Consider the following 16235-nt stretch of genomic DNA (forward strand, 5'->3'; position numbering starts at 1 on the left):
TTAGAATCAAGGATGTGATACTGGGAGTGATTCATGGTGGGATGCTCGGATTAAGGCTGCCCCACCCTCGGCCCGAGTGCTACCTGCCTACAGGTAGGTAGCCTGGATAGGATACAAGGGACAGAAAGAGGACTGCTGTTTGTTTCTTGCTTCTTCTTTGCTACTTTGCTCCTTGCTGCCTCTGCGTGCCATGCCCATTCTCCTGTGTGATGCCCCTCTGCCATGTCTGCCTGCCTTGGAGCCAAACAACTTTGGACTGAAACTTCGAAAAACTGTAAGCCGAAATAAACCTTTTCTTCTTTAACCTTGGGTGTTGGGTATTTTGTCTCAGCAACAAGAAAAGTAACCAAAACAGAAGCCTTAGCTGGTTAGTCAAGCCTGTCCTGAGGAACAGATCCTTCTGGGGCTCAATTGTTCCAGAAGTATTCCCAGAGCAGGGTCACTGAGGCAGGCCTTTCCTTTGCCAGGGTCCCAGAGAATGACACCTCACCAAGGTGAAGATAGTAGTCAGGGTTTAGCAACCAAGTTTTTGGGGCAGCTGAGGCTTTGAAGGATAGCTTCTCACACATATCAAAGGTGGGGATAGCAGGTAAGATGACTATGATGGGATAAAATTCCATAGAACTTAGGAAAGGTAGAAAGAAACTTCTACATATTGAATGCTTACCAGATGCCAAGCACTATGTGAAGGGTTTTACGGACATTTTCTGTTACTCTTTTTAAAACGTGTGGAGCAAGTGCTTCATGATAGATGAGGAAACAGGCATGAAGGGATTGGATAATTTTGTGGAGCTCGTGTAGTTAACAAGGTGGCAGAATCATCTTGAACTCCAGTGTTGATATTTGCTCTCTGGACACACAATGTTACAACCACGGGGCCTTAGTATCCCCATGTGGAAACTGAGGAGGCTGAATAAGATTGTTACTGAGGGTGTTTCTTAGCCTTCCTATGTGGCCATGACAGCTACTTTTCCTTGGAGATGTGGTTGAGGGCCCATTCAGAGTGGGTCTGGAGAGACTGTTGCCTCCCTAGTCTCACTGTTCTGTGCATCAGCCTGTGCCTAGGATACCTGCCTCCTGCTTCACTTGTTTTGTGAGAAGAGGGCTATAATCTGTGCTATAGCCTTATCAACCTTAGTATTCTTGTGCATCTCCCAAGCCAGCTCACAAGCCAACTTAAAGCCCCATCTCTTTGCAGGGTGCCATTTGAGCCTCCCTGTATGGTCTCCCAGGTGCAGTTACTAGGGGGATAGTTGGGACACAGCGATGCTGCTTCTCTGGCAGCTGCGCTGCCTAACTTTACATGTCAGTTTTGGGGCTGGGGATTTAGCACAGCAGCACAGCGCCTGCCTGGCTAGTGCAAGGTTGTGAATTCGAATCCCGGTACCAGAAAAAAAACAAAACAAAACAAAACAAAACAAAAGAATTACATGTCAGTTTTGTGATATGAATTGCTAGCCTTTACTACACATATCCCTTGCGCCAGGCTCCATGACTCATATGTAGATAGGGGCTATAAGTGAATTGCAAGGCCAGTCTATTTCCTTCCACACTATTCTCCTGTTGCTTCATCTTTATGTGGGTTTTGGCAAGGTGACCTAGCCTGTCTGAGCCGCATCTAAGAAAAGAATGACAATACGCTCACCTCATAGGATTCCCGTGAGGCTTCCAAACGTAATGTGAGTACCTAACACACGGTAAATGCTCCATACACTGTGGTGGTAACAACCACCGTGGTAATAGTAGTGGCTATTGTTTTTGTGTCATTGCCACTTTGAGCTTCCCCACTGAGTTCTCCCAACCATTCCTCCTCCTGACATAGCCAGCGATCCACGGTAAAAGAGCAAAGGTGCTTTCTGGTAAGGGAACACACGATGTTTTGTCTCTCAGTAGTACACTGCCCCTTTCTGTCTTCTCTTCCCCAGGAGAGCCCAGACCGCTCTGAGTCACGACTCTGCCCAGGTAACAATGATAATAAGGTGATCTACATAATAGGCAGCTGAGTTGTTCATGTGTAATAAAATAGAAAAGTTCCTGAGGCTAGCCAGCCAGTGATTTTAAATAAAACTGAAATCAAATGAAAGAAGAGAGTGTTACAATTGTTTTAATCATTGCACCTGTGGAAGGAAATCTGTGGCACTCCCATGTTGAAATCTAATATGCGGGCTCCTAGTTGCTTAGAACTGATTACTTGAATGAGTTTTAAAGGTAGAGCTTCAATTAAAACCGGTCTCTGTGGACAGAAAACATGCTATTTGTGAGCTTTGTAAATATTGTCTTTTAAACTAATAAGCTTGGTTATCGAAATACTACTACGTATAAACAGTTGGCTTTTTCTCCTTCCCATTCTATGCAAACATAACTAGATATTGCAAAGAGGTAGGCTGCATTTCAAAGGTTGGCATTTGACTTTCAGAATAATAGTAACTTCAGTTTGTAGGACATCTTTCTCCTCTGGAACATAAAGTACTTCACAGGCATGATCTCATCCTGTCTTCAGCTATTCCCCTGTAAGGTTTGACTAAGGAAGACAGCATTCTTTACAGCTGCATCTCCAGGTCTCGGATACCCAGGAGACCCTCTGTTTACCCTCCTCACCCTCTACATGACTGACAACACTGAAGCCAGCCAGAGGTATCCCACAGTTACTTTTCCTTTCTCCTTACCCAGCCAGTTCCACTTTTATCTCTTTGAAAGAGAGCAATAAACAATAACAGGACTGTTTATGATAATAGCTAAGTTGTATGTGCTAGTCAGTGGGTTAAGCATTGGCATAGGTTTTTGTTTTCACTTAATCTTCAAAACAAGTCTAGGAAATAGATAGAAATATTATCCCCAAAGATTCTTCCACTTCACTCATACTAATAGCCAAGGCCCTTCAATGGTCTGCAAATCTCTGTTAGCTCTTAGCCTTCTCTTTTCCCCTTTACCTGATCGAGTATCTGAGAGATATGTGCAAGCTAGAGAAGAAGGTCACACATGTGGAAGTTTGCTAGTATTTTTAAAACAATGGTCCCCTTTTGGGCATCTTCTCTGCACCAAGTTTTATGCTGATCACTTTTACACAGATTTTTTTTATTTTAAGGATAAAAGAACAAAAACACATTAATGAACAAAACAACACCCAAATAGGAGCAATACAGAATTTCAGACAAGGTGATAGGAAATTAACAATGGTTGTTTTATTACATATTGTTATCTTCAAATTGGTTGCTCAGTTAAACAAATATAGGCATGCAAGATTGATCAAACAATTAAACATCAACTGTTCCTTTCAATAAAGCACTAGAAGTCAATAGTACAACTCTCTCAGCTAGCCTGCATATGCATATACACATATTTTCCCTTCTCTTTTTCTCTTTTCCCTCATCCTAGTTGTGACTTCCCTGTGAGCAGTTTCTTTTCCTTTCACAATATCCACTATACCTTTCAGATTTTATTCACTCTTTCAGGTTTTCACAGTAGTTAGACAATGTGGTATTTACACTTGCAGTTCTGATTTCTTTCACTTAGGAGTATGGACTCTAATTGCATCCATTTATCTATGAAATCCTCAAGTTTATCTTTCTTTATAGCTGAGTAATATTCTATTGTGTAAAAATACCACATCTTTTTTATCCATGGCTCAGTTGATGGGCATTTGGGTTGCTTCCATGATTTAGCTATTACAAATTGAGCAGCTATAAACATGGGTGCACATATATCACTGTGGTATGATGTTTTCATTTCTTCTGGAAAAATACCCAAAAGGCAAAACCTGGGTTGAATGGGATCTCTAGTTCTAGTTTACTGAGGAATCTCCAGACTGATTTTCACAGTGGTTGCACCAGTCTACACTCCCACCAACAGTGGAGAAAAGTTCCTGTATCCCCACAGCCTCACCAGCATTTGTTACTGGTTGATTTCTTGATGATAGCCATTCTCGCTGGGGTGAGATGGAAGCTCAGTGCTGTTTAAAGTTGCATTTCTTGAATGACTAATGATGTTGAACATTTTTTCATATATTTATTTGCCATTTGTATTTCTTTATCTGAGAAGTGTGTATTCATCTCAGATACCCATTTTTGGATTGGGTCTTTAAATTTGGGGGGCGCTGATTTTTTTTTTAGTTCTTTGTATGTTCTAGATAGAAGTCCTTTGTCCGAGGGACAGTGGGTTAAAATTTTTTCCCAATTTGTGGGTTTTCTTTTTACTCTGTTGGTGATTTCTTTAGATGTGCAAAAACTTTTCAATAAGATGAGATCCCAGTTGTTAGTTCTTTGAAGTATTTCCTGTGTAGTTTGGTTTTTGTTCATGAACTCCGACTACCCATAGGTCTTCAAGATTTTTATCTACTTTCTCTTCCAGTAGATTTAGTGTTTCTGTTTTAATATTTAAATCTTTGATCCATTTTGATTTGAGTTTGGTGCATGGGGATAGACATGGGTCTAGATTCAGTCTTTGGCACGTAGTGAGTCAGTTTTTCCAGATCTGGAACCAGAAGAGACCCAGAATAGCAAAACCAATCCTGGGCAACAAAGGCAAGTCAGGTGGCATCACAATCCCTGACTTGAAATTATACTACACAGATTATTTACCCTTTTATACACTAACTCTGTGATAAAGTATCATTATCACACCCATCTTACTGATGAGAAAACCAAGACGTGGAGAGCCAGAGCTATTGTCCTAAGGCCACACTTCTAATGACTGACAAGACTGGGGTTTCAAAATGAACTGCTCATCTCTAGAGCCTGCTCTGTTTCCATCACACCCACTGCCTCCCACAGCCTTGGACTCTGTCTGCAGACACAGGGCCAATGCTGCAACCTCTCCTGCTACACATTTCCCATGAGTCTCATTCTGTGTAACTTCCCCTAAGTAGCAGGATGATTTTATAGGCTGAGGCAGGGTGTATGGCTTGTATCACCTGTCATTCACCTCTAATGATGTGACTCAGCTACTGAGGGTTTTACTCTCAGAAAACAGCTCCTTTCTGTCAGTTGAAAGTTCTGTCTTCATTCAAATAACCTCTAATTTGAGGGCTGAGTATTCATTTAGATTTATTAAGAGGAGGTATTTGTTATTCGGTGGTCAGTTTCAGGATCCTCATTTGTTCTCCTTTAGACTTTTCTCATCCTCAGATTTATTACAATGACTTGATGATTTGCATTCCTCATAGAAAGATCAAGGGATGGAGGCTTTGGCCTTGGAGGATGGTGAGGCCCTGGCCCTCACCAATACTTGTGTTCTACTCTTCTTAGGCAAATAACTCAACTGTACCTCCAAGGCTTCCCTGCAATACAGTGTGGCTGTGCAATTAAGTCATATAAAACATGCATGAAAATAATGTACACTGTGTCTAGATTTAGTCCGTTACACCTAGCGATGACCCTCACTTCCTTTTCCAATATGTGAGATTAATGGAGAGAACTGAGGACTTAAACAAGCCTAGGTCCTGGATGACAATGAAGGCGCTGACCAACCAGGAATTCTTGCATGGGATGCTACATGTGTTAGAAAATTTTTTCTGTTAAGCCAATGAAACTTGAATTACAGAGGCTCATTTTTCTGACTCTAAGTAGGGTGGAAGAAAACAATAATTTCCACATGTCATCATATAGATGGAAAGGAAAAGCAGTAGAAAAATCTAAGAAAAGCAGAATCACTGAGGAGAACTGAGCAGCATGGCAGGATAAATGACCTACTTGCTCCTTTTTCTTAGGTCCTTCTTGTTTTTCTTCTCCCTTCTGAGAAAGAATCAACAAAACACTGAATGAGAGCATTTCCTCCCCGGGTACAGCTGATTAAAACACTAGACACCAATAGATTAATGCTTTTTATGTGTGTTTCAATATGTCAATATGTCAATGTCAATATGTCAATGTCAGTATGTCACTCAAATTGGTGGAATAAAGGGGAGAGATACTTTTGAAGAGCAGTCTCATGCGTGGTGGTTCCTAGTGGACAGAAAGGAAGTCTTCCTTCCCTACCACCATACTGGCTAGGTATATGGCAACAAGAACCTGTGCTCCCAACCTGTCAGCAAGGACTCTGACCCATGAGGGTTAATACAAGCACCATCAACCCACTGGGAGAAAATGGAGTTGAATATTTAATACCAGAAACCCCACTTGAGACAGAGCAGGAATAGACAAGGTGCTCTATATTTACAATAGATGGACACAGTGGCTTATTGTAGCCATTTGTGAAGCCATTTCTCTTAGTTATGGCAGAGGTTTTGTACAGGTGGAGGTTTGAGGATAGGGTGGGCATGACCTAGCTGACATCCCATAGCTGGCTGGTGCCAGAGTGAGGGCAAGAGTAAGGCTGACTCCTCCAGACAGTTTCAAAACAAACTCGGGTTTTATCATTTCACGAAGATGAAAAACAATTTCAATGCAATAAATTTTTTAAAGTGCACTAGGCTTGGAGGCATATTTTCCCCAAAACTCAAGGGAAGTTGTGGAAATACAGCCAAGTGAGTAATCTCTTTGTGTATATATTTATTTGAAGACATCAGAACGTTGTAAATGAAGTGTTTCCTTCTGAAATATTAATTTGGAGACTTGCCTGAAATCATGCAGTTTTTGCCTCTGCTGTGTTATGTAAAAAATGTGTTTCTTAATGAGTGACTAATATCTGTATATATATTTCTCATTATTCAGTCATTGAACATTTACAGAGCACTCGAGTGGGGCACCTTGCTGGATGCCGCTTGGGGAAGGGTGTGAATGTGTGAGCCTAAGGCAGGGCCCCTGGGGCACTAAGATTTAAGGACCTTCCCCATATTTCTGCACAGAGCCTCTCAGAAAGCAAAAGAAACTTTCTGTGTGAAGTGACATGTCATATTCTCCTGGTCAGCATCACTCTACTTATCTAGAATTCATTGCTACTCAGGTGCTTCCATTTTAAATGGTCTGTATTGTTTTTTATTAAACATTCAATGCTTTAATTAGGCAAAGCTACATATTCTTTGTAGGAGACAAGTAAAGCAAGAAAGAATGCATGGTTGACATTTGATGAGAACAAATGTCTCATCTTTTCCTATCCATATAGCTATGTGTTTTGAATTTACAAACATGGCATTCTAATTCACAAACTATTTTATAAACTTCCTTCTGATCAACTGCAAAAATGTTTCTGTTATGTTTAAAGTCTGAAATGGCCCCCTAATGCCTCATGTGATCAGAGGTGGGACTTTTGGGGAGTGATTGGGTGATGATTAACCCATTGATGAATTCAGAGCTGTATATCCTGTTAGGAGGTGGGGCCTGGCTAGAGGCATGTCTCTGGGGCATGCCCTGGAAGTTTATATCTCCCTTCTGGCTCCTGCCTTCCCTGGCCACTGGCAGTAATGATCTGATCAGCTGTCCTCCAGGCCAGGCCCATCCACTGAACCATTTCTGTCTTGAAGCTGGCCAATCATGGACTGAATTTTCTGAAACAAACCACTCCTCCTTTCAATTGTGTCTCAATGACAATAAATTGTGTTGTCAACTTTGATGGCTTTTTGGTGTTTTGTTTTGTTTTGTTTTGTTTCCAGGACTGGGAATCAAACTCATGACCTTGCGTTTGCAAGGCAGGCGCTGTGCCGCTGAGCTAAATCCCCAATCCTTTCGATGGATTAAGAGACACCTAGAAAATTAGTAAGGCACAGTTCTGGGTGTCTGTGGATGATCGACATGTACACCACAAACTGAGGAGGGAAGACCCACCCAGATGATGTGGGTGACAGCAACCAGTAGCCTTGGATCAGGTATAGAGTAAAAAGGGAAAGAAGGAAGAAGTCTTCCTGTTTGCTTCTTTGGAGGAGTTACAGTTTGTGCTATTGCTTCTCATGTCTGCAGTTTCTTCAGGTTTCCAGAGCAGAATCTTCAGGCTTCCAATGCAGACTCTCCGGCTTTCTGACATAGATTCCCACTGGACTCCGCAGTGAGCTCCAGGCCTTTGACTGTCCACTAGATCTTCTGGTTCCCCAGCATGCAGATAACTCTTTTTAATTTTTCTACATCTGATTTTACAAGTGGCCATTGTAAGCCTACTTAGTAAACCTTTTATATATTATAATATATTATTAATTCTATTCCTCTAGTGAGACCAAAGTGATGCAGTCTCAGAGACGAGAAAAGTGATTAAGGCCGGTGGCACACGCCTGTAATCCCAGCACTCGGGAGGCTGAGGCAGGATGATCATCGTGAGTTTGAGACCAGCCTGGGCTAAAAAGTGAGCTCAAGGCCAGCCTGAACTGCATAGCAAGACCCTGTCTCAAAAAGACAAAAAAAAGAGGAAAGGAAAAGTGATTAAGACCATTCCCATCACTATAAATTCATATTATTATCTTTAATGGTTGTATATAGAGGAATTATCATTTACTTAATCATGTTGAATATTTTCCATTTTCATTATAACAAATATTTGTATTCACACATATATCTGAATATAATATATACATATATGTGTACAATGTATACATGTATATGAATATAATGTCTACTCATATATATATATATATTAGTATGCCTATCCTATCATTTCCCAAAAATAAATTCCTGGAAATTGAAATTTTATGTAGCTTTTCCAAGGTTCTTAGTCCCTCTGTTATTTGATCCATCTTATTCATATAACATTGCCTCCCAGATGCCTTCATTTTTACCTATAGAATCTCAGTCCACATGTTATTCCACCATCCAAAACTTCAGTTCACACAGCCATTATTAAGTATGAAACCGCAATTCCTCACAGAATGGCTTTCAAACATTTGGATTACCATTAAGGGATAACAAAGGCTGCTGTCAGCCTGCACCTTGTTGCCAGCAATGGTCTGCCTGGTGACCGGAAGGAGGAGAACCCAGTCTGCAAGAGGGCTCTGGCTTATCTTGGTGTTTTCACTCATTTCCAAATAGGAATCACATTACTTGGAATACAAATGAGATTTGATGATTTTAAAACTATGTCATTGTCTCCGTTCTAACTGCCCATTAAGATGAGGAGAACCCCTTTAAAAATTGTTTGGAAAATGATAGAAAGCTAAACGTGAAAGTGTGAGGGAAGGGGTAAAATGAAAGTCTAATAGAAAAGAGCAATACACCGTGAGTCTAATTCTACTGTGCTACTAACTCTGAGTAAGGGTGAGAAGTGTTCTTGCCATGCTGGGCCTCGGTGTCCCATTGGACACAAAGAAGCTGGGCACTGATCTCAGGATTCCTGCCAGTGTTAATAACCTAAGAGTACAAGTCAGCAGGTCGAGGCTGTAATGAGTTTATCAATCTCCACCTCTTTTCTAAGCTATGCTTGTAGAGAAAGGGGTAATTTGCATAGTTTAATAATACTTCAGGCTGAGTCCAGGGTTTGCAAAGAAGAAACAGGATAAGTAAGCTTAGCACAGTCCTGGAAGCAGCATTCCCTTATTCCCATTTACCTTACTCTGCTTTATCTGGGCTTGAAGAAAAAGACAGAAAAGTTTGTTTGTTTTGATTGTTTTTCTGAACTGTTCAATCTTTCTACTCCAGCCAGTGGTATCCTGGATGCTTCCACCACTGTTGTTCTGGAGGGTTCTTGGACTCAAGTGGAGGTATTTTGACCAGTTTCCCCATACTGTGGCTAATAGGCAAGTCCTCCTGAGACACACTCACTCCTGTTGGAGCCATTGCTTGCTTTGGAAGACAGGGCTCTGGACTACACTCAGGAGTACTGGAGTCACAGGATATGTTTCCTCTGAAGTGCCTCCTTGAGCCTGATAACTTAAAAAGTCTCTCCCTCGGCAGTCTGCAGAGGTGATCATAGTCCCACAGCAAAGTTGACTATTATACTTATTTTGCACTGAGCACCTAAGAGAAAAGGTAGGCTACAGGAGAAACAAATGCAATGGCTGACCATACAAGAGGACACTGAGGACTTTTGGAAGAGATCCTGATCACAGCGGAGGCTTTCTTGAAAGCACAAGGAGCTCTGCCTGTTATGGGGCTCTGAAGCAAGCCACAGTAGGGACAAACGTGTAGACAGAATTGTAAATGAGTCGTCCTCAAACTAAGATATAGGCAGGAAATACTTGGGTGTTGAGATAAACTGAAGATTCTGATGCAGTAGGTGTCGGGGTGGGGCACAGAAAAGTATAAAGAATATAGAGAATGGTAGAACAGACAGTCTATATACACACTTCCTTAAACAATAGTGGTAATATTTTGCTTCAGATTTTTCATAAACCATTCAGAAGCTTTCAGTTTTAAGACAATAGGGTACAATAGTGATTTTCAAATTGGGATTAAATATATTCCTGTGCATAAAGCACCTAGACACATTGTATCCATGTTCACATTCTTTCTTTATGTGCTCTGTCCTGAAATTGACCTGCCTGAGATGTGCTGCACTGATAGACCATTAAAATAATTTTAATTACATTTAATAATCTTAATTATACATAATTGACATAAATTATACTTATCATGTATAATATGTCATTTTGAAATAGGTGTGATCAAAACATATAATAAGTGTTTTAATTTTTAAAATTTTGTTATAGTAAAAGACAAATTGCCATTATCTTCCTCAAAGTAGTCCTCTCTATCCGTTTGGCTATACTTATCTCATCATTCTTGCCACTTTCTGAAGCAGTTCTGGAAGTCTTTTCTGAGCCCCATAACAGATGGAGCTCCTTGTGCTTTCAAGGAAGCCTTTACTGTGATCTGGATCTCTTCCAAAAGTCCTCAGTGTCCTCTCGTATGGCCATTGCTTGCTTTGGAAGACAGGGCCCTGGACTACAATCCGGAGTGCTGGAGTCACAGGATATACTTCCTCTGAACTGCTTCCTTGAGCCTGATAAGTTAAAGAGTCACTCCCTCAGAGGTCTTCAGAGGTGATCATAATCACAACAGCAAAGTTGACTATTATACTTATTTTGCACTGAGCACCTAAGAGAAAAGGTAGGCTACAGAAGGAAAAAATGCAATGGCTGTACATGCTAAAGAGCACTTCACTACTGCCCTATACCACTAGCTCCTCTATTGCTTTTTGGTCTGTATATTTTTTTGAATCAATTTTAGTAAAATTGAGGAAATTATACATTTCACCTACAGTTTTCAGACTTATTGGTATATACTGTTCATAGTATCATTTTATTATTTTTACATTTGTGTAATATATGTAGTAGTGTCTTCTTTTTCATTTCCAACATTGTGTTTTCAGGGAAGCAGCTTTTGATATTGCTGATCATTTCTGTAGTTTTTGTTAATATTTCATTTTAACTTTTATTGCTATCATTCCATTCTTTCTACTTTAAATGTGTTTATTGGTTCTTTTTATGTCTTGATTTGAAGTTTAGTATTATTCAATTTCAATCTTTTATGTTTGCTAATATATGTACTTAAAACTATAGAATTCCCCCTAGATTGTTCCCTTTAACTACAGCCTACAAATTTCAACATGCAGCTCTGTCATTGTTTATAGCAAATACTGAACTATATTTGTTATGATTTTTTCTTTAGTAAAGTCCCCACTTCTAAGTGTATTTTGGTAATCCGTATTTTATTATGTTTTCATTGTTGATTTCTAATTGTACTAAATGTGGTTAAAGAAAAAGTCTACATGGCTTCAACTTCTTAGAACTTACTAAGCTACTCTGTGACATACTACATGTGTACTTGTTAAGAATTTGAATTCAGTATTAGTTGAGTTCAGAGTTTTATGTGAGTTTATCAGTGAGTACTTGTTACGTATTTTACTTCATATCATCTACAGGTTTCAGAACCTTGGTTTACTTAAAACATCAGGTTGTTTTAGCAAGGTATCTTGGTAACTCTCCCCTCTAGTTGTAAACTCATCAAATTTGTCATTTCTCTCTCTCTCTCTCTTTCTCTCTCTCTCTCTCTCTATATATATATATACACATATATACATATATATATAATCTATCTATCTATCTATCTATCTATCTATCTATCTATCTACCTATGTATCTATCTATTTATCTAGAGAGAATGCCTCCAGGTATAGCATTGTAATTATGCTTGGTGGACTTTTTCTTTTAATATTGCTTTGTGTATTTATTTGTTTATTAATGTTTTTCACCTTATAGTTTCCCTGATATTAATATCATGAATTCAGTTTTGTTTTCATTAGGATTCAGCTATACTACCCTTTTCAGTCCCGTTATCTGTCTATATCTTTGTTTTTTAGATGTAACTCTAATAAATAGCGTACGGCTGCCTGATTTTAAACCATTGTGAGGCTCATTCTTTTCATAGGTGTGTCAACAGTTATCATTTACATATTTTGATTTATTTATTTTCTTTTAGTTTACATTTTCTTTTCATTAAGCTCATTCTTTACTATTTTTCCCTCTTTCCTTGACTTTTGGGGTAGTAAAGTTTTCTTTATTCTTTTTTCACTATCTTGATTTGTAATATATTTTATTTCTAGTCTTTTAGTGGTGACCTTTAAATTTTCTCATTTATGAGATAGGATTATACCAGTAAGTATCTCACAGGTTTGTTGTAAATTGCTTATGAGAGTATCTGGTCTATAGTAAGTGCTGTATAAGTATTATATGTTAGTAGTGGAACTAATATTTAGACTTAGAGTGTTTAGGACTTTATTTATTTAGCACGCTTTTTGCATCTAACACTTTTCCTGTAGTTCTTAGTTTCTTCTTGTGGTATGATATGTTACATATCATTTAGTTATTCAGTTAGTCTGTGTGTAGTAAATGAGATTATATGTCTATAAAAGGTTTTATTTTATACTCCCTCTAGGATGATAGCTTAGTTGTAAATAGCTTACTAGATTATAGTTTTCCCTTAGAATTATTCCACTGTTTTCTGATATTTCTCATTGGTGATATAATATCTACAGTCAACATGGCTTTCCATTTTATTTAATATGTTTTCTCTCTATAGCTGTGATTGTTCTTCAACTTCACCATAGTGTGTCTAGTTGTGATTTGTTATAATTTAACTTGCTAGGGACTCAGGATACTGCTTTCTATTTCAGTTTGGGGAGAAAAGACTTTTAATTTTGAAAAAAAAATTGACAATTGTTGCTTTGAAGAAAGTTTCTATATTGTAAGATTCTACAACTCCTGATTGTCATATATTGATGCTTTGCATTTGATCCTTCATATTTCTTGGTTTGTTTTTCATGTTTTCCATCTCTTTATCTCTTTGTGCTTCATTTTTGATAATGTCCTCATACTTATCTTCCAGTTAATTTAACTCTCTTTAGACTACCTTTAATGTGTTGTTTAACAAATACACTGAGTTTTTTTTTTAATTTAAGAATTACATTTTTCAATATTTGAAATTCTTCTTTAGATATTCTCCAGCTACACTGGTTCTTACTATGTTGTTTCTGCCCTTTATTATTTCTAAAATAATTTCAAGGAGATGTTAAGTACATTTTAAATGCTGAGCTATTTCTACTTCTGGAGGATCTAAATTCTCACATGTGGTGTTTTATTTTCTTGAAAATTGGTCAGCCTTTGTTATGATTGATACATGGTGTTAACTTGGGGAGTCTAGAGGTTTGGCTAAGTGACTCAGGGGGAAGCCCTATACATCCTGAGCCTGTGGAAGAGGACGGCATGGAAATTATGTGAGAGCTACATGCCCCTTAGGTGGGGGTAGCCTGTTTAAAATGTAAGGGAGGGAAAGATGCTGCCTGCCGCCATTCCCCTCCCTTTTGCTCTGGCTGCTTTGCTGTTCTGCTGCCATTCCCCCCTTTGCTCTTGTTGCTTTACTACCTTCAGCCTCGGAGCCAGCCAAGTATGGACTGAAACCTCCACAAACTGTAAGCTAAATAACCTTTCCTTCTTTCATTTTGGGCATTGGGTATTTTATCTCAGCAAGGACAGAAAAATAACCAAGACAGTCTTCAATGAGTATTATTTTCAGTAAGTATCCCAGATCTTTTGGTTGTAGATGTAATCCAGAAGCCAATTAGGCTGTCTTTTTGGCAACCCTACAAAATTCACTTACTTCAAATTTATTCTTATGTTTATTTAATCATTCTATGTTCCTGAAACTTGCAAGTATTGTGAGATGGGGTCTTACATTCTTCGAGTGGGACATACTTGAGGACTCTTTCTTATGCTTGACTCTTTTTTTTGCTCTTATTAATCACAGCACCAAGAAATGGTAATCTACTTTGCTACTTCTTTTGGGTGGTAGGTAGAGCTTTTCTATTACCTGTTTCATATAAAAGGTATATTTTTATGGCATGTGGCTTTATGCACGGGGCTCAGTGATAGCATTACGCAAGACCTGAGTCCTTATTTACTATTCCAAAGTAGATGTTAAAATCCAAACTGCCAGATCTGTCTCTATATTTCCATAAGCTGCTCAAGTTCAATAAACATTTGCCCTTTTGACTTTCAGGACTTTCTTGGGTTTTGGTAAAAGGGAATTAATTTCCTCTTCTTATTTTTAACCATGATCACACAGTGGAAAAGGACATTGTCATATTTTATCTAATATTTTCTTGTGTTTGGACCAAGAAGTTTGTTTTTCATTTCACTTTTATCTCAGCACATCTTTACTAGAAGTCCCCTTGGCTTGATATTTATAGCAACCAAAAGGTTGGTAAGGTGGTTTTATGACACAACTGATCTCAGATCAACAGTGTAATATGATTTTTGTTTTACAGTAGTTGATGTTACTTATTTAAAGCTGTACTATTTATTTAGAATTCTCCCAAACACAAATATAGACTAATTAGAGCACATCCTCATTTAGTGTTGAATATAGCCTCCTCAGAGAGCGGTTAAAATATAGCATTAATGTTGCAAGGTGCAGAATAAGGTAAAGATGCATTCTACTTCACTACCTCCTTTTGAGTTGTTTCCTGTGATGTTTCACTAAATTCAGTGTTCTTGCTAAGCTGTCTGTCATGACTTTTGGGTTTCTGAATTTTAGTCCTCAAAATTTTCAGGCAAGTTCGTTTAGCCACATTTTTCAAATGTAACAAAAGTTAAAGTTGGTTTGTGTTATGGTTACTGTCTAGAGGTCTCCCCGAAACATCATATGCTCATAGGTGGGGCTTTGGGGAAGTTATTGGATTATCGGTGCTAATCAGTAGATTAGTCCACTGATGAGCTGAGAGCTAAATGTGATGTTGAGAGGTGAAGCCTGATCTGAAGAGGTGGGTCACTGGGGGCGTGGCCTGGAAGCATCTATCTTGCTCCAGCCTCCTTTGATTGCTCTCTGCTTCCTACTGCTGTGCCCTGGGCACTTTCATTGATGCCAGCCTATTCTATAGGTAAATAGTGAGGCAAAGTAAACCTTTCCTTCTTTTAGTTGTGGGTATTGGGCAGTGCATCTCAGTAATGAGAAAGTAAGTAAGGTAGCTGGGTACCATTTTCATGTAGAAGCTGTGAAATCTAACAATTCAAATGACCTTTATATTCAACAAAGGAAGGAAAAATGATTTTACTGTCAAAATTTGATGCTATATTTTACCAAAAGTATTTAAGGATGTCTAGAGGAGATAATTGCCTGGAGTTTCTTAGCTGCCTACACACGAAGATTTCTGCATGAATGTAGATTTTGATGCTTTCTGCTACCCCCTTTAAATACCACCTTCCTGAAGGCCAAATCCAAGTTCATGTCATCTTTGACTTGGACTGAATCACATTCCCATGTGCTGTACTTCTCAGGATTTGTCAGAGCAGCATGTATGTTCTGTGCTCATAACCATTTGGAAAACACAATTTAAAAATCACACCAATACCCGTACTAGGTATGACAGAGCTATCATTCCTTGCATCTACCTATCCAACTTGTGTCTGTGCTGACATGTTATGTGCTACTCAGAAAAAAAATGCACTTCTGTGCTTTGTCCAGCTGTGAATTTAGACTATTTAAATCCATCCAGGAAACATTTTCTTTTAGAGTAGCCAGAAAGCCTTACAATACAACAAGAGATATTTGTTTTGAAGATAAGACTTTTCACTGACACCAAAAAAGGATAACTGAATTACCAACATAAGCAGCACAGAGCCATGCAAAAATCATGAAATGGAAAACTAGGGAGCTTTGTGATGTGGGACAAGATAGCAGGCTATCATCTGCTGTAGCAGCAATGACAGCTCAGAATTCACGATCACTTCTATGTCAGGAACTATGAGGCCCTTAAGAGGCAGTAGCTAATTTAATCCTCATAGTTAACCTCTGTGGTGGAACTCTTGCTGCAAGTGTTTACTTCTTTACAATTGGGGAAATTGAAGTTTGAGTCTTTTTTTTTTTTTTTTTTTTTGGTTTTTCTCC

This window comes from Chinchilla lanigera, unplaced genomic scaffold (genome assembly GCF_000276665.1).
Source record: "Chinchilla lanigera isolate Chin_1 unplaced genomic scaffold, ChiLan1.0 scaffold00088, whole genome shotgun sequence".
Lineage (NCBI taxonomy): Eukaryota > Metazoa > Chordata > Mammalia > Rodentia > Chinchillidae > Chinchilla > Chinchilla lanigera.